Genomic DNA, 26324 nt, shown 5'->3' on the forward strand with positions numbered 1-26324 from the left:
TGCTGAAGATGGTACTGGGTTTGCTATCCAAATATACCAGTTATGCTAAGCAGAGGTAAGAAGAGCCTGCTTTTAAAACTATCTGATGCAACACAAATGCCATTTTCTAAAACCAGATGTAAGCTGAAATGATAGAATTTAAAAGGAAAAGGAAAGGGAGTAATGTAGAAGAAAGGGAGCTATAATAGACTTTTTAGTGCTGAGTGCATCGTGTGTGTGTGTATGCTCAGTCGTGTCCCACTCTTTGGGACCCCATAGATTGTAGCCCACCAGGCTCCTCCATTCATGGGATTCTCCAGGCAAGAAAACTGAAATGGGTTGCCATTTCCTTCTCCAGGGGGTCTTCCCGACCCAGGGATCGTGCCTGCGTCTCTTGTGCCTCTGGCAGTGGCAGGCGAGCCTTGACCACTGCACTACCTGGGAAGCCCAGGAGTGAATAGTGAAAGTGAAAATGAAAGTGAAGTCGCTCAGTCGTGTCCGACTCTGTGCGACCCCGTGGACTGTAGCCCGCCAGGCTCCTCTGTCCATGGGATTCTCCAGGCAAGAATACTGGAGTGGGTTGCCATTTCCTTCTCTAGGGGATCTTCCCGACCCAGGGATCGAACCCGGGTCTCCCACATTGCAGGCAGATACTTTACCCTCTGAGCCACCAGGGAATAGTAGGTTTTCACAAATACATGTTAGTATAAATATCAATTCTAACATAGAGCCGATCAGAAAGCCTCCCTCAAATACATTGAGTATATATATTTGCACCTAGAAAACTCTACGGTACATCTTGTAAACTAGTATGTATTTATTTTGTTATGATACCAGGAACTTAGTAAAAATAAATTAGAATAGTTGTTGTTCCTTACAGTGTGAATGAAACAAAGCTGAACTTAACTTTCAAAGTTCTGCTTCTGAAGAAAATGCATGTGGTTTTTCATCAAGCATACACAAGCGACATGTCCATCTATATGGCACGCTCTTCAGGAGATTACTACCTCTAACACAGGATAGCATGAAAATTCCATCCACACAGCCTTTGCAGGATAAGCAAAGTGTTACTGTCATTTGAAAAAACTTCCACTGGCAAACTGAAACTCAAAAAAAAATTTTAAATATTTATTTTAGCCCACACTTCTATTTCTTAATTATTAAAGAAATATTTGAGTATGTTATGATATTAATGAAAGAAAATATTTTTTCCTCCAGATACAAATGCATATTTACAAGCAAAAAGGTGCACATGCAAAAATTCAATAGTGACACCAGTTTTAGCCTTTTTCATCAGGCTCCCTTAAACGATTATTAGTGAGAAAATAATTCAATTATATTTCATTGAAAAAGAGGACACAGAAGATTAATATTCTGTATTCTTTACCCCCAACAAACAAACTCTATGAATTTGGAAGTGCTTTTAATGAAAGTAGTTACCTCTTTATACTACTGATTCTGGTCCCATATAATTTCTATGACAAATCATTTTTATTAATATTGCTGGCCCATCAGATACTACAAAACTGCATAAGTTCACATTAAGGTCTTATTACAGTAACACCTCATTTCTTGGAACACTATCAGGCAAGGAGGTGTTCAACAAAAATTGATATTTCAAAAAATAAAATTCAAAAACATGAATATTTGTCTCTTATCATCGATCTGGAAACAAATCTTTCTGAAATGCTTTTTAAAATTTTGTTGCTTCCTTAGACACAGGAGAGTAAAAAAAAAGTTAGGCTTTTTCTGATAATTCTAGATTATCATTACAAAGAAAACATTGGTCATGCCTTGAAGGAAATGTTCAACACTTTTTAAATGTCCCAAACGCCTATATGCTTGGAATTCTTGTGTTTACTTTTGTAGTTTGTATGTCTTTGTCCTCACTGGCAAATGCTTATTAGCCATGACTTCAAGAGTACAACTGCCTCTGTCACCTCCCAAACACACACACTGATTAAATCTTCCACTTTACAAAATCAGATTTAAACAAAGAAAACATGGCAACAACTGCTCTGTGTAAGGTCTTAACTTAGACACAAATGACGTGGTTTCTGGAATGCTCTCAGGGAGAGCTTGGGGGCTTCTCTATGAGGACAGTTCAAATGCTTTAGGATCTGGCTTTCATAAGATCTCAAGTGTCTGTTTAGAAGCTGAGGTCTGGGAGTAGCGCCCCATCTTTTTATGGGACATGACTCTTCTCGCAGAATGCTAGTTAGCATTTAAGATGCAACCGGGGACAAACAGTCCATGAAATGAAAAGACTGTGGAGGCCTCAGAGCTCCAATCGCATGGGTGGTGGGAAGGGGACAGATCTCACTGTTGGCTATGAGCCAGAAATGAAATCCAAAATATTAAACATGCATCCAAGCCAAGCAGGACTGATCATGGGGGTGACCAGTGGAAAGGGTGCTCTGGTCAGTGTCTATCTACCAGCCAATAAGGAATTATTCTAATAAATATTTCAGAAAAATATGCCTATACAGACATACACTGCTGGACTATCACAGATAGTTTGCACTAGGTGCTTGCTAATGCAGGCCATATACTCAGGTCCCTTGACATTATAAAGGGATGTAAAAGGGCTTGCTTGAACTTAAGCTGTTGAGCAAGAGGGAGGCTTAGATTTTCCAGGAAGCCAACTAAGAGAAAGCATAGTTTGAATTCCTAGGGAGAGACAGAGCCCGCCTTAAATCTAAAATGTGACTAAAAGGCATGCCAATGATTAGGAAATACAAGGGAACTGGTTATTGCTGCTTCTGTTTATTTACCTTAGTACAAGCTCTAGATTATTAGTCACTGAACACATGATGATTTCTAGAGATAATTACAGTACGTTATAAAGACTGTGGGTGTGTGCTCAGTCACTCAGTTGTGTCCAACTCTTCTCGACCCCATGGACTGTAGCCCACCAGGCTCCTCTGTCCATGGGGATTCTCTAGGCAAGAATACTGGAGTGGGTTGCCATTTCCTTCTTCAGAGGATCTTGCCAACCCAGGGATCGAACCTGTGTCTCCTGCATTGGCAGGTGGATTCTATTTGTTAGTAAATATTTAAGCGCAACTTAACTGTTTACATATTTTATCTAAGGGAACTTCAGACTAAAAATTGATAATGACCATATATGTGAAAGCTATAATTAAGCCATTTGCTTACTGCTACTGAGAAAGCTTTCTTAGTGGGCACAATATAAATATGCTAGCATTTAATGACAAAGATAAAATTGTAATCTAAGTATAATGATGAGGACATTGCAACAACTTGGTCCATAAAGGTTAAAAGAACAAAGTGGATTTCCCTGGGACCCTGGACTGAGCTGCACTTACTATAGCGTCTAGTTTCTCCAGTCTTCTGTTTTCTGTGCCAGACTGGCTCCCTCACTCCTCCCTGTCGTTCTCAGTGTTTTTTCATGTGCTTAAACCTGAAAATGACTATATCATCATTGTACTAGAAATAATGTGACACAATATAGAAAGAAGAAAGGCTAATGATACCATAAATTAAGACAAAACCAGTAATCTCAATGTTAATTTATTATTATTCTAAATGACTGTATCTGTCAATTGTTTGAGCCAAGTAAAAACCTTTATCAGCAGTAGGAGACTGAAAGTCACCACTAAATCCTAGCTCCTAGATAGCGTACTGGCCAATGATGCTGCTGCTGCCTCAAAGTTGCTTCAGTCGTGTCCGACTCTGTGCGGCCCCATAGACGGCAGCCCACCAGGCTCCCCCGTCCCTGGGATTCTCCAGGCAAGAGTACTGGAGTGGGTTGCCAATGATGCTAGTGGCTGACTAAAAAAATGCCCATGTAAACCTTGCCAACAGAATGGCATCAATGCAGTCAAGAAATGTAAATCCAACTCTGTGGTATGCTCTATTTCTTGTGGTTTATAAACTACACATCAAACATTCTAAAAGCACTGATCCCTTAGCACGAGTAGTGTGTGAGCTATGGAAATTTTATCAAGATAATTGACAGATAGCCACGTAATTTACTGTAAAATTCTGCGGCCTTGTAAAAGGAGCAGAAAGGAATGTCAAAGTTGACCTCTCATTTCCAAGTACAGATAATGGAGAATCTGCTTGGCTTTTGGGGTGAAAAGACTCAAAGGACTATAGAGAAAACTTCACATCAACCTCCAGTGATTTAAATTTCATTTAAAGGTGAGTATGTATGATTTATGAAAAACAGAATACTAAAGCATAAAATTTCAGATGACTTGAAAATATAACAACAGGAAACATGCACATTGTGTTCACTAATCTTAGCCTGGCACTAATCTTAGCATTTTCATGTACATTAATTCATTTACTGCTCTTAACAATCCTATGAGGTAGACACCAGCATTTTCCCAATTTTACAAATGGGGGAACTGAGATTCTGAAAGACTAAGTAACTTGCTCCAAGGTCACACAGTGGATTAGTGGAAAAGCCCTTGTCAATTTGGGGCATGCTCTAGAATGCTTGCTGCAATCACTAGTCTGTATTGCCTCCCATGGGCACAAAAGTACACAAACATAACCTAAAATTTATAGGCATATTCCTAGATATTTGGGCACAGAATGAATCCCAGTACTTTTAGGTTCTATTAGGATATCATTTCTGGAGGTGCCAAGCAATACTAACAACAGTTCTACTTAAGCTTTATTTACAAATGAAGTATGTAATTGCATTGTATTCATAGATTTAATGTCAAAATACATGGCATTTGGTAGATGAGAAAAATGCAGTTAAACTTCACCATGTCGGTAAAAGGGGAAAGCCTTCTTATTATGTGCACGTGTGCTTAGTCGCTCAGTCGTGTCTGACTCTTTGTGACCCCAAGGACCACAGCCTGCCAGGTTCCTCTGTCCATGGGGTTTCTCTAGGCAAGAATACTGGAGTGGGTTGCCGTGCCCTCCTCCAGGGGATCTTCCCGACCCAGGGATTGAACTGGGGTCTCCTGCATTGCAGGCAGATTCTTTACCAGCTGAGCTACCAGGGAAGCCTTCTTACTGGATGTGTTGAAATGTAGAGGAGAATGCCTCAGCCGTGATACGCATATCAGAGGAGTGGATGAATGAGATCCAGATACAGAACTATACTCAGGATTTCAGCATCCCCATCAAACACATCTGCCCATCTCTATCTCAACAGTTGTCATACTATAGTGGAATCCTTGCTTATCTGCTCAACTGTGAGCTCCTCAAGGGCATGTGTTATTCATCTTCAGTGTTTGGCTCAATACCTCATATATACTAAGTTACTGACAAAACACTTCCTAAACCAACTTAAGCAGTGAGTATCTGCTATATGGAAGACACTCTGCTGGTGGGGGAGAAAAAGATCTGTTCCATGTGGAGGGTAGCATGGCAAAGTGGGAGCAATAGTGGCGGCGCCCCAAATAACAGAAAAGGTGAGCGTGAATCTTTCTGTAACAAATCAACTTTCCCCATAAAGGTTATAGAATGAGTGTGAATCTCAACATGTCCCAATCCACTGCTTCTCTTTAAAAGAAGATCAACAACCCCCTCCCCCTTTAGCTGTTCCTTAACTTTTGTAATTCTTAAAATGGGAATAATATAACTGTCATCATACATAAGTCAATATAATTTCTAGTAACAGCTTTATTGAGATACAATTCACATACCATGACACTCAGCCTTTAAAATGTACAATTCAGTGGTTTTAGTATATCCACAGATATGAGCAAAATCATCACAATTTTAGAATATTTTGATCCCCTAGCCAAAGCATTTCTGTACATGCCCCTACCCTTCCATTTCTGAGCAACCACTAATCTACATTCTGTCTCTGTGGATTTGCCTATTCTGGACATCTTATATAAAAGGAATCATGCAGTATGTAGCCTTTTGTGTCTGGCTTCTTTCCCTAAGAATAAATTTTAATAATAAATAATAAATAAAATTTTAAAGGTTCGTCCATGTTGTTGAATACACATACCCTTCCTTTTTATTCCTGAATGGTATTCCATTGTGTGAGTATACCACATATGTTTACCTATTCATCAGCTGATGTGCATTTGGATTGTTTCCTATTTTGGGCTATTATGAATAAGTCAGTACAATTTTAAAACAACATGATTAGGCTAAAGAAGGAGACCCAAGGCATTATGGATAATGATGCTTTGTGATGCTCAGGTTATTTAAAAAAAAAAAAAAAAACTAGGTTCTTTATCTTAATACTACAACTTATTTGAATACTTTCTCAGAGTTAAAACCTCAGCACCAAGAAATATGGCTGATTCATGGGATGTGCTCAATAAAGATACGCTGAATGAATAACCAATGCAAAAAAAAAAAAAGGAAGAAAGAGAGCTGAAAGTGGGATAGAAGGCAGAGTGAAACAGAAAAAGTCCTGGGAAGTCAAGTATCAGGGAAAAATCAACCTGAGATTTAAAATGTGTGTGATAACTACATGCATTCAGCACAACTGACATGAAAATCTCCTAAACAAACAATTCCTATAAAAATACCAGGCACTACCACCATTAAATAATAGTATATGTTATTTACAAAACCGAAACAGACTCACAGACTTAGTCAACAAACTTATGGTTACCAAAGGGAAAAGGTGGGGAGATAGGTAAATTAGAAGGTTGGGATTAACATATATACTCTATATAAAATCATAAACAAAGTCCTACTGTATAGGACAGGGAACTAAACTCAATACTCTGTAATAACCTAATCAGGAATTAATCCAGAAAAGAATAAATGTATACATATGTATAACCAAATCAGTTCGCTGTACACCTGAAACTAACACAACATCACAAATCAACTATACTCCAATATAAAATAAAATAAATTAATATTCTATCTCACCATAATATGACTTTTAAAAAGTCTGCTGTTACTGACAATATTGTGCCAAGCAGACTTATTCTGCACAAAGGTATTATTGACTGAGTGATGCTTTCTCCCTCCCACTTGTAGCAGTTTGTAGGTCTGTAACTTAGAAGTGTACTGCAAAGTCCACAGCGTCTGGTCATTCCAGATCTTTACTTCCTTCAAGCAGCACTGCTTTATCCAGTGCTCAGTCCCAGATCACACAGTGAAAGCGACAGGCAGCAAACTCAGGTTCTCAATGAAACCTTTTCTATATTTCCACAATATAAACAGAGTATGGAGTCACAGTTGAAAAACTTCAAGTTTGGACGCTGCTGTTTACTAGCAGAACGTCTTTGGGCATGCTACCTAATCTCTTTGAGCCTCAGGTTCACCATCTGTAAAAAGGAGATATAACACCGACCTCACAAGGTTGCAATGAGGGTTAGATGAGATAATACGTGTATAGTGCTTATCACAGTGCCTGGCACAAAGTCGGCAGCTGTTTCCATTAGCAAACAGTACAAAATTGCATCACCTCTTCCTATCACTTCTTAATATAGTCTTAATATTAGTTCCATTTTCCTCTTTTCTTCCTAGTAAATTGTTCTAGGGTTAGGCCTTCTCTGACACTAAAAAACTGGTTGTCAGTTAATGTTATGTTTAAAGAAAAAAGTATGATTGTTTTATTTTAGGTCAGATGTTACATAGGAAGATATACTTGAAAAAGATCCACAGATACTACAAATCTATAACATAAGTTAAAACCGTTCCTGTGTATGTTTGTGTGAATATGTGTTGTGGAGGGGGTGCGGGAGTGGTGCCAGGGTTGACATGCTGTAGAAAATCAACAGCACAAATCACACATAGCTGGTATACCTAATTTTTCTCCATGTATGTTTTGCAGATTTGCTTTTTTTCCATATGAATTTGTTTAGCTTGTTGACTGCAGTCAGATAAATTGCCCCTTCCCCCTTCTCTTTGTCAACTGCTCTGCACATATAAGACTATGGTTTTCAATTTGAATATTGGAAGAATCAAATTCCTGCCAAGAAAAGAAACTACAGACCGTTGGATGTCAACATGGATGTTGAGGAACATTACTGTTGTTCCAGGAACTGAGGCTAAAGGGACAAATGCAAGCTTACCTTTTGAGATAAAAGGGAGCTCCAGTGATGAACAGACACAAGAGAAATCGAATAGAAGTGGAATCTGAAGAAATGAGTAACTACCTCTCAAAGACAGACGGCTAGTGCTTTCAAAAAAAAAAAAAAAGACAGCAAGTTTGACAAAACCAGACTTCCTTAGCTTTGAAAAAGACAAGTTACTTGGCATTCTAAAGTAAATTAAATGTTTCTCGCAACTTAATGCAGCTGGGCAGAAGTGGACACAAAGGCTTTTACTGAAAAGCCATTTTAAGAGAGGTTTGTTTGGAAATACTTTCTCATCACTCACTTTTGTCTTCCTTGCTGGAATTTCTCCACTCAAAGCTCGACAAACAAGTTGTCATTTCTTCGGCATTTATTACAGTATTAATCATACATGCAAACACACATACAAAGATAATGCATTAAAGACTTTGGGGAAAATACATTTTCTATATATATTTTAAATTATTTTAATCACTAATTGTGAAAAATTCAAATGAGTATCAATAATTTTGATTATTTAATTTCAATGTGTAAACATCATTGTTAAAAAATATAGTTTCAGCGAGGTTGTTATTATTGATACTATAACCCCCAAAGGGCTCATTTGCAAATTCAATGTCTTTACTGAATCCAATAAATCACTGTAACAGTAATAAACCAGAGAGCAGACTCTGGAGAAGGGGCTCAGATGCCTGTGAGGTGTTGTTAACTGGTAACACGGAACATGGCCTTTGAAGACATATCAGATTAAATTAACTTGTTAAGAGATGCACAGAGTTCACAACTTGATTATCAAGCTGTCTGGTTCCCTCAAAACAATAGCCTTAATTTAAACCAACCATATAAACTTGTCTTCATTTGCAGTTCTTCCAATTATCAAGCAGAGTTTTAAATTGTTGATCACAGATTTAATCAGCCCATTCAGGCTATTATTTCAAGTTTGGATCTGCTGCCTGTTTTTACCAGAACAAAGTAAAAAGATACTCTCAGTAACTTAAATGTGAAACCAATTCGTTTGCTTCTTTATTTAGGATAGTATAGAAATACTATTTTCTCCAGTATAAAATGGTAAGGAAGAAGCTGAAACTAGAAATCATAAATAAGAAATTAAAGGCAAATTCTTCATAGTCATTTTAGAATTATACTTAACAAACATTTCCCTTGCAGCGGAGGGGGGCATCTTTTAATCTAAGTTACTGCTGACTTTGTAGAGTGTGTCTTCTTGGCAGGAATATATTATTAAACCATTTTGATTTCTGTTGATGGAGTATTCTTAAATTCTTCTCAACAAGTCATGTTTGCACAGCAATTTATAATGTAGCTTTAAAAAAGCTGAAAAAAATTATTTACACATACATACCCACTCATATGTATGTATATATGTATCTATACATATATGTGTGTGTATACATATGTATGTGCATATATATATATGGGGCTTCCCTGGTGGCTCAGATGGTAAAGAAACTGACTGCAATGTGGGAGACCTGGGTTCAATCCCTGGGTTGGGAAGATCCCCTAGAGGAGGGCATGGCAACCTACTCCAGTATTCTTGCCTGGAGAATTCCATGGACAGAGGAGCCTAGTGGGCTACAGTCCATGGGGTCGCAAAGAGTCAGACACGACGGAGCAACTAAGCACACACACATACATACATAGTTTGGGAGTGGGGGGAAAAGGGATGGTAACTTTAGTATAATTTAATCCTCAGAATATGGTATTTATTTTAACCATCAATTCCCAGGCATTCCACTTAAAAAAATATGGCAAAATAAACACAGTTTGGCAAATGCTGATTTAGCTCATCAGTACCTTTACAGTAACTTCAAAGATTTAAGTTTTTCAACATGACACAAAATTTGCATCATTTTGTCTTCTCTCCAGAGTAAAAAGCATTTTCAGAATCTCAAAGCAGCAACCATTTCTTTTTGTCTAGAATCAGACATCACCCTAGACATTAAATACAAGGCTTACATTAGAGATATTCGTACCAATTATCATCAGCTTCTAAGAAAGGAAGAACAAAATACATCCTAGAAGAGAGAATTGGGAGAGTGATTAAAATGAGGGGAATTGAATCTGGACCCAAAGTTTATTTTTTAAATTACATATTAAAAAGTATAAAATCCACAAAAAACTAAAGTTGCCAGATACAACTTAGGGAAGCTGCTTACCATGTTAAAATTTCTAACTTGATGAAGGACTGACATTGAATCTGAGTCTAAAGGGAAATCACAGAGTAAAAGTCCATCCTTGGCAGTTATATTGGAATCATTATTTTTTATAGCTTTTACCACCTTCTCGTTCATTTTCACTGAGCCTGACTTATACAAAGATGTCAGTCACATTTTCACTAATTCAGTAGCACTGACTTGTCTCTAAAGCTACTTAAAAACAACCCTATCTATTATTTTGGCTGAGTTCCACTGTCTTGTTTTTGTCCAAACCTATCCCAGTTTTTTTACGATGGGCTTAATCCTGTACAAAGAGAATAAACACCAGAGCCCTTCACAGATTACTCAATCAGATTGCACAAATAATACTGTGCATATTAACCGAGATGCAAGGCAAGTAGGGTAGGCACTCAATATCTATTTGGTGACTTACAAACATTTCTCGTATTCTACATTTGAAGAGTAAAAGTAGGATGAAAGAGCGCTTCACCTCTGCCTCCCTGTCGGCCAGTAAGCACATTTCAGCCACTCCTACCCTAAAACAACAACAAACTCTTCCTTCCCTGGATCCTATTTCCTTGTTAAGTTCCAACATTTTTCATTCTTAATCAAGTGTCTCAAAAAAGCAATCATTACCACTTTCATTTCCCAATTTTTCATTTACTCCTCAACCCTCTGCAAACTGGTTTCGTGTGTTTAAAAAGTCACCCATAACATTTAAAATACCAAAACCAAATACCAAAATACCAAAACTCAACTTACATAATACCTTTGATATTGGTTGATATCGCACTCTCCTTCTAAAAACTTTCTACTTTGCTTCTGTGGCACAAAGCGATTCCTCCTCTGATGCTCCCTTTGGGCTGTGCCGGACCACTCCTAGGGGTAAGAGACTGACTGCAAGGCTTTACTCTGCTATGTCTCTGCATTTTAAAAAAGTTTCATAAAACTTTGATCTAGGCTTTTCTACGTAGCTGTTTCAGCAGCACTTTCACTCAACATCATTTCACACTCCTGACTCCTTATGCTTCATCCTCTGTTATTTCCCACCCTACTGTAGAACTTGAAACTCAATATTAAAAAAAACTAAGATCATGGCATCCAGTTTCATTCACTTCATGTCAAACAGAAGGGTAAAAAGTGGAAAGTGACAGATTTTATTTTCTTGGGCTCTGAAATCACTGTGGACTATGACTGCATGCATGCAATTAAGGGACGTTTGCTCCTTGGAAGGAAAACTGACAAACCTAGACAGTGTATTAAAAAGCAGAGACATCACTTTGCCGACAAAGGGCCATCTAGTCAAAGCTATGGTTTTTCCAGTAGTCATGTATGGATAGGAGAATTGAACCATAAAGAAGGCTGAGTGCCAAAGAACTGATGCCTTTGAATTGTGGTGCTGGAGAAGACTCTTGAAAGTCCCTTGGACAGCAAGGAGATCAAACCAGTCAGTCCTAAAGGATATCAACCCTGAATGGTCATTGGAAGGACTGATGCTGAAGCTGAAGCTCTAATACTTTGGCCAGCTGATGTGAAGAGCTGACTCACTGGAAAAGACCCTGATGCTGGGAAAGACTGAAGGCAAAGCAGAAGGGGGCAGCAGAGGATGAGATGGTTAGATAGCATCACTGACTCAATTGACATGAGTTTGAGCAAACTCTGGGAGCTAGTGAAGGGCAGGGGAGCCTGGTGTGCTATAGTCCATGGAGTCATCAAGAGACAACACAACTTAGCAACTCAACAACAACAACAACTGTAGCACCATCCACCAGTCATTTGTTCTATCAAGATGATTGAGAGACTAATGTTGGCTTGACTGAAAAGGAAATAAATTTCTTTACTGATGGAAGAGGGAGGCCATAGGTCATGAGATGGTCCCCAAATAATGAAGAGAATATGACTGGACAATGAAGAAATTAGTTTGTGTTTGTGAGGGTGGTATGGGGTTGTATTAAAAAGTGAGCAAAGAGCTGAAGGTACAATATTTAGCCCAATATCTACTGGTGTGAAAGAGCGTACTTGCCTAGCTAGAACCAACTGCATTTTGTAGCTAGAGGAAATGTCACAACAACAATGAAAGCACCTAGCAGGGCACAGGCAATGGCACCCCACTCCAGTACTCTTGCCTGGAAAATCCCATGGACGGAGGAGCCTGGTAGGCTGCAGTCCATAGCGTCGTGAAGAGTCGGACACGACGGGCGACTTCCCTTTCACTTTTCACTTTCATGCATTGGAGAAGGAAATGGCAACCCACTCCAGTGTTCTTGCCTGGAGAATCCCAGGGACGGGGGGAGCCTGGTGGGCTGCTGTCTATGGGGTCGCACAGAGTCGGACATGACTGAAGCGACTTAGCAGCAGCAGCAGCAGGGCACAGAGCATCTGGCTCCAGTAACTATTCGATAAATGTCAGTTGACTCTAAATAAACACCTATTATAGGACCTTTTTATTGGCTGTGAAAATGGGGGTTCAAATTTTATTCCTATATATAAACTCCTGCCTACAGATATTAAGATTTAAAAAGTATAATACATTACTAGAGGCAAAGGTGGTAGTAAGCACTGCCACCCAAGAACTCCGGGCCTGCCAGCATAAGAAGGTGTCAAGGGAAGTTGCAAGCCTCTGACATCTCACATGCTTAAGTTTTATACCTAGCAAATCAGAAAGGGACCCTTCATGACACAAAAGCAATGGGTGTTGATTTTACTTTCTGACTTCTTATTGCCTCAGTTCTGTTCTGCTCTAGGAAGCTAAAAGTTTAATGACTCCAAAGTCTGGATGTGTCCTCCACAACACTCCCTCTACAGGGATTCAAGGAAACCAGCTTATTTTCACTTAAGAACAAACCAACCAGTCAACCTCGCATTTCAAGAGGCGTTTGCTTTGTTTTGTTTGAATTATTACCCGACATGAGGAACAACAGGAACCAGAGCTCCTCTCCTGAAACCGAGAGGACCAAGCTTTTGTTTTTCCTATGTCCAATTGTTGCAGGCTTCCTGAAATAAAATGGTGGCAATTCTTAGAAACAAGAAGCTTTCCTCACTTAGGAAAAATTCTGCCAATAGGAATACCAACATCTTAATTTTTCTTGGCCATTCAGTTCAGTTCAGTCGCTCAGTCGTGTCCGACTCTTTGCGACCCCATGAATCACAGCACGCCAGGCCTCCCTGTCCATCACCAACTCCCGGAGTCCACTCAGACTCACGTCCATCGAGTCAGTGATGCCATCCAGCCATCTCATCCTCTGTCGTCCCCTTCTCCTCCTGCCCCCAATCCCTCCCAGCATCAGAGTCTTTTCCAATGAGTCAACTCTTCGCATGAGGTGGCCAAAGTACTGGAGTTTCAGCTTCAGCATCAGTCCTTCCGATGAACACCCAGGACGGATCTCCTTTAGGATAGGGTCCCACAAAAATGAGGAATAAGTTATAGGGAATTACAAAAGCAAAAGACTAGTAAATATAGCATCTCTTTCTTTCTTTCAATCTTCCTTCTTCATTCTAGAAGACAGTATGCCCTCACAGTCTCACTGCCTTCTAAGGGAAATAGTCATTCACAATCAACAAACTCACCAACTGAGGGTCTTGTGTTCCGTGTATACCTTGAGGTTTTCAATGAAATTTGACAGATGTGTTACACAAGAGATCATTATATTTCTCAGACTTGAGAAAAGCTAGGATGATGTGTGAAATGAATGACAGATTGGGGTTTAGGCAGATGTAACACACCTTCTTCCATAGCTTCTTTTTATTCCTATTAATTTGCCAAGTATTTACAAAAAACCCCACAGGGCTAAAGTGAAAGAGGCAGCTAAGTGTCCATCAGCATATGAAAAGATAAAGAGGATGTGCTACACACACACACACACACACACACACACACACACACACACACACAATGGAATACTACTTAGCCATAAAAAAGAATGAAATAATGCCATTTGCAGCAACAGGGATGGCCCTAGAGATTATCACACTAAGTCAGACATAGAAAGACAAATATCATACAATATCACTTAAATGTGGAATCTAAAAAAAATTATACAAATGTACTTATTTACAAAACACAAACAGACTCACAGACTTCAAAAACAAACTACTGGTCACCAAAGGTGGGAATGAGGGATAGATTAGGACTTTGGGATTAATATGTACACACTACTATATATAGACTAGATCATATATATAGTAGGAATATATATAGATATCATGTATAGATCATATATCACTTTGCTGTATACAGAAAACTAACATACTGTAAATCAACTACACTGTAATAAAATTTAAAAATAAAAATAAATACATATACTGAAATACTACTCAGCAATGAACAAAGAATGAAATTTTGCCATTTGCAACAACATGAATGGACTTGGAGGGCATTATGCTGGACATATGCTAAGTGAAACAAATCAGACAGAGAAAAATAAGTATTGTATAATATCACTTATGTGTGGAAAATAAACTAGTGAATATAACAAAAAAGAGGCAGACTCACAGATACAAACTAGTTATTACCAGTGAGGGGAGGAGCAACAGAGGGGTGAGGGAGTGGAAGGCACAAAATATCAGGTATAAGAAAGACTCAAGGATGTACTGTACAACATAAAGAATATAGACAATATTTTATAGTAACTATAAATGGAATAGAACCTTTAAAATTGTATTAAAAAATTTAAAAGTAGCTGACATCCCAAATCAATGGCAAATTTTGTTTGCCCCAAACACACAAAACCATCACATCCTTGTTGCAGCTGAAAATCCTGAATAACTCACACTTAAATGGCCCACATCTTATTTTAACTACTCTAGCTACTAAAATGTTTATGATGAAACAGATGCTATAGGCAAAGTTATCCTGTGGCCTAAAAACATACATATTAGTGCTCTCTAAACAGCTTTAATGAACAGAACAAGAAATAGTTGAAACCTGTCACTCCAAAGATAGGGAAATATATGCAGATTCAGCCATCCTTTTTTAGTTTTTATCATCATGAATAGAGTAATTCACGGAACATTTCTGTCAGTGATGGTATAACACTTTATTACAGTGCTTAATTTGTTTTACATCCCATTTAATAAATTGATTGCTAATTACACAACCATTAGATGTGTAAGCCTTTCTCTATTCTTAAGTTTTAAATATGGTATATCTGAAGAGGGAGATGAAACTCATTTACAGTGACAGAGTTTAGTTATCAACTCATTAGAACTAAGATTGTATTTTATTTCCAGAGCAGTAACTTAAGTTTAACATTTAAATGTCTGTGATGAAAAGCCTAATTTCATTTCATATTCTTAGTGTGGAGAAAACAGCAGTGCTTAAAGGCTCTGAAAGATGTCCACAGTAAAAGACCTTTGGGAATGAAGTCAACATGTCCAGTCATAAAAGAGGCTTCATGGCACTGGGAGAGAACTGGGGATGGGGGTGGATGCTTATGATCCTACTGGACACACAACAGTACCCTAGATGGCTATGTTGTACTCTCCCTAACAATGATTTAATTCAAAGGAATATGCACAAATTGTCCAGATTTCTAAAGCTGTTTCCAACCTCTTAATGGATTATACTCAGTACCTTATGTGAGTAAATCCTTTCTTCTCTAGTGCTGGGTTTAATTCTTATCAGTGAAAAGCAAAAGTGAAAGTCGCTCAGTCGTGTCCAACTCTTTGCGACCCCATGGACTATACAGTCCATGGAATTCTCCAGGCCAGAATACTGGAGTGGGTAGCCTTTCCCTGCTCCAGGGGATCTTCCAACCCAGGGATGGAACCCAGGTCTCCCACATAGCAGGTGGATTCTTTTACCAGCTGAGACACAAGAGAAGCCCCAAAAAAGTAATTAGGAAGGCTCTATGACTACTGTCGTCTTTATCTGTGTAATCATTCCCATCAACAGGACTTTCTTGATAGCTCAGTGGTATAGAGTTGGACGCGACTGAGTGACTTTCACTTTCTCATCAACATCCTAGGTATATTTAACTTCCATCTTACACCTCCCATCCACAATTTTACAATTCATTTTAATGTGTGCCTTTGTTCACTGCAGAAAAAAAAAAAAGCCACTCACAGGTTTTTCTTCCAACATATGGTAAATGTGTACATTTACAACTTATTTAAAAATCAGTTTTCTTCTTTCTTGATATGACCATTTTAGATTTGTAAAAACCAATTTTTAAATTTTTTACACTTACATTAAATTCATCCTATAATAATGTGAGCTTTTTTTCTACACATAAATTTTTTGACCATTCTTTTGCTGCTAGAAGCACCTCACATCCAGCCAGCTCAAGATTTTTAGTTATTGTTGTTGTTTTTCTAAGATGTCCTCTTCTGACTTCTGTTCATAGGTACCATTGTTTCCTGTGTCTCATGGTCTATCAACATCACTTGGTAAAAACATAATACTTACATAAAGTGCATACCCTGAGAACTACAGCAATATCATAGATGTTAAATCTTACAGCATTCCTACAGCAATGTCTCACTTCTTAGTTTGAAAAACAGACACACAACTGTCAGGGTACTTAAACAACATCATTCAATATGTCAGCAACCAAGTCCCTTGTATCTCTTGACTACCTTCCCTTCAAAAAAAAGAGGAAAAATCATTTTTGACCTGGTTTGAAATAAAATCTACTAAAACATTGACTTTTAAACTTTTAAACAACAGCAACAAATAATAAGAAACACAGTTCAACATCTTAAGTATATATATATGTATAGATCTGAAATAACAGTCTCATCAAAAATATTTAAATGTATTACCTGATATATTTTGATGTTTTCTTGCTACATATTCTATTCAATTTTGTTTAAAAGAAATGCTAGTCATAACTTCTTAAGTGGATTTCATTATGCACATGACTTGCTGCCCACCACTTGAAGACTGCACTGATAGAAAAAATAGACTTACCACATGACACACGGTAATGGTATTAGCTCTGCTAATAGTTGGGTAAATCTTCATTAATTATGAGGCCACTAGTACAGACTACAGTAACTGAATCTGAACCAGCATGAAATATATTTGGGGATAACCCACAAAGAAAGGGTTTGCTAAACAAAACATGATGTCAAGAAGATGGAAGGGGTATTTAACCTCTTAGAACAAGATACCTCTAAGGTTTCTGGATCATTATTTAAACGCAGCCGTGTTGCTAACTATAAATGCATGTTAATATTCAGGTCATTGGGACATCTACTCAGAAGAACCTTGTTTGTTCTTAATCCAAAACATTTTGTAAATCAGAATATTATATTGAATCTGAGCTTGAAAAATCTGAGTGTATCTTAACATTCAAATGCAAGAATTCTCAACAATAAAATCATGTTGTAATTTTTTGTTTAGTTCATCCAAGTCACTTTTTTGTTTATAAATGTGTTCGAGGTATCATCTAATATTAACAACAGTAACTGGTATACAGTTAATTTGTAGAGTGTTTTAAACTTCAGAAAACTCTTTTCATTTTGGAGCTGGTGATGACCAGCAATCTTTGGATTACTGAATATTTAAAAAGCATATAATGACATTTTCCAGACCCAAAAATGAAACTTAATATTTGGTGTGCTCTGCCTGTGACAGATGACTCAATCCCATGAAGAAATCCAGGTGCCTGGCCTATTACAATCGCCTGTTTTTCAGAGGCCGGGCCCACCCCTGCCATTCCCCTACCAAATTTGGAAGATATGGAAGGAAATTTCAAGGTAAAAGACTAAGCCAAGTTCTGAAGTGGGGGTGTCCCAGAACCCCCTTACATGGAGGTATCTATTAAACAACTTAGAGCAGATGTTTACCCTTTATAAACATTTAACATTTTTGCAAAATGAAGGCTTAAGAAGCTAAGGGAGTGAAGGACAGGCCAGGAAGTCAGGGATTCCTGGATGTGAACCTAATCTTGGGCCTATTCTGCTTTTGCTCTAAATCAATGCCAAATGCTTCACACCTCAGCTGCTTTATAGCAGGCAAGAATTATACTTGTGACGAAACTGTTTCCTGAGAATGTCTTAGGTTAAATGGTCACTATTACAGCCCTCAAAGATACTTCCTTTCACAAGAGGTGAAGCATTCTTCATACATATTATTTACCTTCTTTATATTAGGAAACTGAAACAGAATATTGGTGTCCTGCTTAACTGACCTTGAAAAGAGATCATTCCTCCCATCCCTAAATGCTTGTCCACTTCACAATGAATTGGTTATCCAACCAGTTAGGAAATTCAATCCTGTGATCTTAAAGGTTTTTAAGGGCACTGTAACACCTGTGAGTTGACCATTTCGGCAGCTAATCCTGGGCCAGCTCAGGGCCCTCATCTTTCTCTGTCTTCTCTCCATGGGTCATCAACCTGCAGGAAATGCCCTCCTCATCCACGTCTTGATTGGGTACCCTCTTGGGAAAGTCACTTGGTCCTGGTCATGAAAAAAAGGTCCATTTTTCACACCACAAAGCAGCACCTCCATATCTGGCTCTGCTTGCACTGCTTTGGGCTCTTCAAAAGGCAGACTGTGTTTTCACTTTCTCCCCCCCACTTCATGATAAAAGCGTCCTGGTCCCTTCGTGGCATCTAATGAATGGTCCTCTCTCCCTGGATTTGGACCGTTGGCCTTTCCGACCAGTCATTAACTGGCAGGAAATGCCCTTCTCAGCAATCACTATTGTGTAAATAGAGCTATAAACTTTCGAATGCCCCTGCAACCCCAGACCCTAAAGCTGCACGTGGTGGGGGGGTGGTGAGCAGATCTTTATTGTAAAAGCACTGCCTTCCAAATTAAACTCAAACCACATGATACAGTTCATAAAATATACAAAATATACAGTCCAGTGACAGATTTACCGTGGCCCTACATAATAAAGCCAAAAAAAAAAAAAAATCATCTCTATACGGAAAACACTGCTACTTTTGACCCAAATAGCCCCCAAACAGGAAGCGAAAAGCAAATAGGCAGCTGTGGCCTCACTAAGTTATGAAGGAGACCAGAGCAAACGGCATTTCCTGTCATTGCTTGTCACTATTTCTCAGTGCCTCTGTCGGAACTGTTTTCATAGATGGCTAAAAATATTATGGAAATTTCTTTGGGGATAAGATGGAAGGCAATGAAGGGAGCTGTTAGATGATCTAGACTTGAAAGTGAAAAATGTAACTTTTACCAAAAAATTTCCTTAGGACTGGTCACACAACCAGTCACTTGAACTTCTGCATTTTAATGAATACAGGAATAACAGACCACATGAGAAAAAGTAAAAAGTAAAAGTGTTCAGGATCAGACATTAGATAACCTAGATGTTTCCTGTTAATTTCAGGTCAGTTTTCAGAACAATTTGCATGCACCTGATGAGTAAAGAGAGAACTGCAGACTATAATACCCCAGAGAAGAGGAACTAGCGTCTTCAATTTGGTTTCTCTCTCCCTCTGTCTCTCACCAGCCCACAATATGACCTGTGTAACCTCAAAGTATGTACAGGTATGAGAGGTCTCTAAGGGAATCACATTTTAGATCCTTCACTATTGTCAACACACACTTCACACCATATGGAGGGATTCCTGTCTTTTTTCCAGAACTGTGAAATGCCAAGCCCTATGTCACATTTCTGTAGCCTCTCAACTTCTCAATCACCAAAGATCTTTGGAGGGGAAGTTTAACTGGAAAGTACAAGCGTTTTGCTCTCATGTTATTGCTACACTGAAGCTCTCGGGATGTCCAAATGAATCCCCCAGCAAAACCAGGTTTATCAAAGAAAGAGGATTACTAAACGGTAGCAGGGCAGCTAGTTGGCCAAAGTTCTGCCAAACTCTTTCTCCGAAAAAAGGCCTTCCCTTGGGGAGACACTGTGAGTGTGATCCCAGCCCAGACCCTGGCTTCAGAAAGCCGGCAGAACACTTATAGACAGTCCCTTCCCGTGGCTGTGGTCAGTGCTACAGGCATTTATAAAAGATCAGACTACCCAGCACCTCCTCCACCCCCATGGTTTTCTACATTTTGAAGCTCTTAGACATAAAAAGTGACCCTATAATCTGTATATTTTTCACCTCATACTTCTGGGTGAGCTAAGAAGGTTTTCTTCATGCTATCCAATCACTTAGGAAAGATGCTGACATCAACAACTTGAGAGTTTAAATTTTGCTCAAAATCACCTCTGAAAAGAATCCACTCCTCTTCTCTGGGAGCCTCACTGATAACAGATAGCAAGGACGGGGGGACACATCAATGTGTTTGTTCTGTAATAAAAATTTGGGCTATTTATGGAGTGCCTGCATTTCGGTGGACAGTAGGGTGCTGAGAAGGAATGTGATCTCTGCCAGCGTGTCACGCATCTAGTTGAGTGTGTTTCTATATATTTTAAATAGAACTTGGAAAAACCACTACAGAGTACATGGATCCAATCATAATAAAGCAACCACCCTAACATTATGTGAAAATCTCATTTTCTCAGTTTGTAAAGCAAAAAAAAGTGAGAAATTATACTATGGGACATATGTCCAAATTAATATTATACATGGTACTTTTCTTCTGCTTTGTTTTCCAGCGTGAAGGCTGAAGACTAAAAACAAAAGTTGAAATGCAAGCTCTCTGGTTCTTCCACTCTCTTGGTTTCTGCTAACAGGCCAACTGCCCCCTGCCAAATAAAAACACAGCCCCTTGTCTGGTTTCTTCATGCTGCTATATAAGGAGAGACTGCAAAAGCTGTACCTAAAGCCTCATGGTCCTCTGGGCACAAAAGATGATTGTGGTGGATCTGAAATGGCAGCTCGTCTCTTCCACTGGGTGGACTTTGCTTTCTGGATACAGTAAAAAGAGGCGCTATTCACACCTGTATCTTGGTAAATAAAAACCTATGCAAATTCACCCTCTAAATGGGCAATCAGTGTTTTGAGTGAAAATGAGACAGCTCTCAGTGTCCTTTTGGGGTTTTGTCTGACTTCATCACTTTCTAAACTATACATGACATGAGGCATCTGAGTCACGGTATTTCTGATTTTGTTCCTTTTTTTTTTTTTTAACCTGGTAAAACGGTTTGAAGGACTGTTTCTACACAACTTCTGGTTGCGGACTGATTTCTCTGGGATGTGCTAGGGATACACTAAATGCAAATACAGGTGACGGGAAAAGAGCAGCTGGCTTTCAGGCTACTCCTTGAGGCCTCAGCCCAAAGGCTGCCATTGCCTGCTTTTCCCTGGACTTGTGGCAGAGCTGCTACCATGGCGTCAAGCACGATACCCTGTTTGTTGTTGATAATTTTTTGTCAATAAAAAATAGATAACGCTACCTGAAATCACAGAAAGGCTGTTCATAAAATAAAACAAGAAGTTAGAAAGAATATTCTCCCATTTACTTAACCAAGTTTTACTGAGAGCCCTCCCTATAGCTCAAATGGTAAAGAATCTGCCTGCAACTCAGGAGACCAGGGTTTGATCCCTAGGTTGGGAAGATCTCCTAGAGAAGAGAATGGCAACCCACTCTAGTATCCTTGCCTGGAGAATCCCATGGACGGAGGAGCCTGGGGAGCTATAGTCTGTGGGGCTGCAAAGAGCTGGACACAATTGAGTGACTAACACTAGTACCAGCTACTATGTCCAGGCACTGGGGATATAAAGGAGACCCAGGAACTTGCCTAATAAGGAGTTACTCATACTTCACTTTCACTTTTCACTTTCATGCATTGGAAGAGGAAATGGCAACCCACTCCAGTGTTCTTGCCTGGAGAATCCCAGGGACAGAGGAGCCTGGTGGGCTACCATCTATGGGGTCACACAGAGTCGGACACGACTGAAGCGACTTAGCAGCAGCAGCAGCATACATTCAAGGAAACCTGAATAAGCCTTAAGAAAGTAGTCTCAAATTTCCACACCAGTTGCAGGCGATGCCAAGGAGCTCAAGATTCAAAAAAACTGGTGGGACAATTTTAAGTTAATTTGAGTAATCCACATTGGACAACAAGATGAAGCAAACTGCCGGTCTCTAGGATGCTCCTACGGCCTTAAGGAGATCACACAGCCTGTCTGAAGTCCAGTGCCAATCTCCTGCAATTCTGCCCAGACTGCCTTTCTCAACTGGAGGCCCTTTCCTTCTGGGCCCTTCAAGTTCATCCACTGTGTCGTCATAAAACTGACCTCTGTCTAATGTTAAAAACAAATCACTCCTTCTACTCATGAGCCAATGTAATGCTGATTAAAAAAAGGCCCTAAGAGTAGACATAATATTTTAAATAGCATGCCTAATTGATTTCTAAATCTCTATTAATCAGTCTCCTTTTTTTCCCTTAACACTTTGGTCTCATGGCTATCATGAAGAGTTCTGGGGTTACTATGCTTGAGTTCCTTGAAAAGGATCATATACATATAGAAGGAGAAAAATATATATATATGTATGTATGTGTGACATGTATGTGAATATATAACATACATGTTATATATACTGTACATGTTATATACATTCACATGTATATTCACTTACATGTATACACCCCTACACACACACATACTTAAATCAAGCTTTCTCATTTCTGCTTCCTCTTGAGTTCTAATCAACATATTCTAATTAACTTACTGGAGTTCAACATACAGAGCCTTGGAGAGACATAGTGTAATGCAAACATTTACTATAGTTTATTGTGAAGTTTTTTTCTTTCATTCTTAGAATTGGAGGAGTGCTGTAAAAATAGGTATTTTTCTATAATCATCTGGGAATAAATCAATGCATGGTTGTATAAACTGTCCTAAGATGAAGACTATTTTGTACACTGTGCACATGCGTGTGCTTCTATGTGCCCAGACAACCTAGGCGTACCTTTATTTCGCAAATAAAAATAAGGTCCTTCTTTCCAGTTGCATTATTTCCCCATCACTCTTTTATTTTTTTCTTTTTTTTTTTCCCCATAGTCGCTGAACTTAATACCAAGGAGAAGTAAATTATGGTTTTATATTGTGTATTTATTAGAAGGATCTGGGGCAAAAAACTTTTCTGACCCCTTGTAGGTCAAACGGATAGCATTAACACCTGATAATGTAATTGATAACTTATTTATCCTAATTCTCAAAGTTGTCTTTCCAACACTGTCATCTGGCTGTCTTCAAGCAATATATAACCATTCAGGAAGAGCAGGATGCTTCAGAACCAGATTCCATAAGATCTAAAAGCCTACATTAATATGGCTCTATTTGCTTTCTTTTGGGTCATAATTTGTGTTTGTTTTGGGTTGGTCAGCAATTAAAGGTACTTGCTCCCAGTTTATTCTCTTAGAGGGAAAGGGCCCACGTCATTTCATCTGAGGCACAGGTTTCCTTTTATTTTTGAATTGAGAGCTCTGTCACATGGACCGAGGGACAGAAAAACCCCCCAAAAGAAACAAAACTTCTGAATTATACTCTCCTGACATCACATACATTTATAAAGGGAGAAAAATCCATCTGTTGACCCTACTACACTGTTATAAGAAAACTCAACCATATGGAGCACCTTGACAAAGTCAAGGTGTACGTAGCCTGCATGCTCTTTCAGACACTTGAGAGCTGTAACATGGCAGTGATCATTATCTAACTTTAATTACGGGATCAAATTACTTGTCAAACATGGACTGTAACTTATTCTTGTCTGCTAGGCCCCAATCTCTGTTTGTAATCCTATCAGACAGTTTGATTTATTTCAAAACAGAACAACTCTGCCACCTTCCTGAAAGGACTGTGCTATTAATAAGCAGAATAAATGTGCAGTTTTCAGAAGGAAAATCTTCATCACATTAGGAGTTTTTACTCTTTTCTTCCCTTCCCTTCCCTCTCACATATAAAGACATCTGGGGAGAGACAAAACTGTACCTCCAGCTACACAGTAAGCATCTGCACAGCAGCCCAGACACGGCCACTGTTCCAAGCACGTGCAGTACTGTACAGCCTCCCAAGGCAAGACCTTTCTTTCCCCAGGCTGCTGTGATTACTTTTTCATATGGCAGAGCTGGGCAGATAATAGTACACCTACCGGTCAGAATGATGAATTACACAGGAGCCTAGCAGTGCAGTGAGAAGCGAGGGAACCCATTTGAGGCAAATACAATGCAGGAAATGAAGGGAAAGAATGTTCTAAATGACTTCAAATGTTGAGGTTCTAGCCAGGGCACAAAAAGCAAACTATCTTCTGTTTAAATTAAAAGCTGAGCACAAAATCTGCTCCTCTGTGAGTTTACCAACTCCTCATTTTTCTTTTTAACTCAACATGTATTAAGCACCTAATTTGTGCCAAGCATTGCTTAGGTAGGTGCAGGAGATTACCAAAGAGAATTCGGATACCAGCTCAGAATCATAGGTGTTATCCCCCATAAAAGGCACCTGTTGTGAAACGCGTGGGCTGAACAGTTGAGGGGAATCATTAAAGCAGCAAAGGAAATTGGAGAAATGAAGTACCTAAGAGGTAAGAAACAGAGTGAAACATGCAGTCACCACCTCTAGCCCAGCACCATATCAATTCTCTCTCAAAATATTTTTTTTTCTGACAAACTCCTTTGCTTATATTTTCATACAAGGTCTCCAATCTCATCAGTCTAGAAAGCCACTGAATGTGTAACTGACAAAATGTCTTCTAATGTCTGACACTAGTTCAGCTTGTCTATTCTGTCCCCAAGGTTTAGCCCCCCACCCCATGCCACCCCCACTCTTTTAAGGATACATTTGCCCAAAGTCATTCAGCAACAAGGCAGGATGTGAGGAAGCAAAGCTTCATGAGCTGGAGTCTAAGGATGTAATCACTAAAAGCTAGAGAAGGTCCTTTGTGTCATCGCTGCTCTCTTGCACAAATGCAGGTATCTATTTCTCTACCTGCAAGAGGAACTCTCCTTTTCGATGTGAAGTGATGAACTTCCCTGAACACTTCTGCCACCAATAATCTGAAAAATGGATTATACAGTAAATTCCACTGCAAACAGTGAAGTTCTTTCTAGGCACACCACAGCACCTAGACAGGAAAACTGCAGCATTTCGCACAGGTGCAAAACAATCTCTTCACCCCCACCACTCCTCGGGGAGCTTGCTTATTTTAATAACAGGAGAATCTGCCAGCCAAGTTGCTCCTATTGCTTTGGGAGAAGTCAAAAGTGGACAGAAGTAGAAGAATATCACCTGGGTTATGGGTAGAAGCCCTTTTAGGCTATGTTCAGGGAAGTTTCAACAAATATGAAAGCATTTCCCTGAAGTATTACACATTGAGAAACATTTCAAAAACAACTTTTAACAGTATTTAAACATTAAGGACTAGATTTCTCATAGGCAAAATGGAAAAATGTGATTATAACCAGAAAAATCCGAGGGCGCTGGTAAGCTCCATGGTCAATATGCCTTTCATAGGAGGGGAAAAACCTCAGGTGAACTGTATTAAACACTAACGTGTGGTCATTAGTACAGCTAGTTCAACAGTCCACTTTCCAACCATTATACCAGTAACTACCCAAAGACTTATCAAGGGGTCAACATAGTGAAAAATTAGCAATTATTTCAAACTAAATCTTGCAAGTTTTGTTTTAATTGGTGTTTTCTCGTCAATTAACCTGTGGCATTATGCTGTGAGGATTCATACCCAATTCAAAAACACCAGCAATTTAGGAACATCTGAAAAGAAGAACTTTTGGAAAACATGCTATCTTAATTACAGCAACAATAAATTCACCCTCACTGTTGTATTAAGCTCCACCAACTAAGGGTCAGCAGACAGAAAAACACACAGTAGGTCTACTAACGATAAAACTACACAACTGAATCACCCGAATGTTAACTTGGGTTGCTGGTCTATTTAATTTCATTTTCTGACCATAAAAGCTTATCGTGTGAACGCTAAAAATGAACGTTCTCTTTTCAAGAGTCTCCTGAAATTTACCTTCACTCCCTTTCGGATGCCGATAGTAAAAGCAAGCTGCCTAAATGTGTTGTTCTGCAGCGGGAAGAGAGACCAGACCGCGCAACAGGAAAGCCAGGGCACTGCCCACGTTACCGCACCGCCCCGGGAACGTGAGCGGCTAGAAGCACTTGCGGATGGTATGCCATACAAGAAGTTCCTTTCAATGACAAAATAGGCATTATATATGCCATACAGATATATAAAGGAAGGAGAAAAAAGGAAGCAGAAAAAGAAGAAAGATTAAAGCCCCTAACGTTAACAAACTTGTAGGACTACTTTTCCTTCTACTTGCCATTTTGAAAAATAAAAGTTTAA

General features: G+C 39.0%; 1 protein-coding gene across 7 annotated transcripts in view; it reads right to left on the reverse strand.

Annotated features, from left to right (window-relative positions):
* MBNL3 (muscleblind like splicing regulator 3) overlaps positions 1-26324 on the reverse strand; it is a 121228-nt gene that overhangs the window by 93618 nt on the left and 1286 nt on the right. The window lies entirely within an intron of this gene.

Source organism: Bos taurus, chromosome X, assembly GCF_002263795.3.
Source record: "Bos taurus isolate L1 Dominette 01449 registration number 42190680 breed Hereford chromosome X, ARS-UCD2.0, whole genome shotgun sequence".
NCBI lineage: Eukaryota > Metazoa > Chordata > Mammalia > Artiodactyla > Bovidae > Bos > Bos taurus.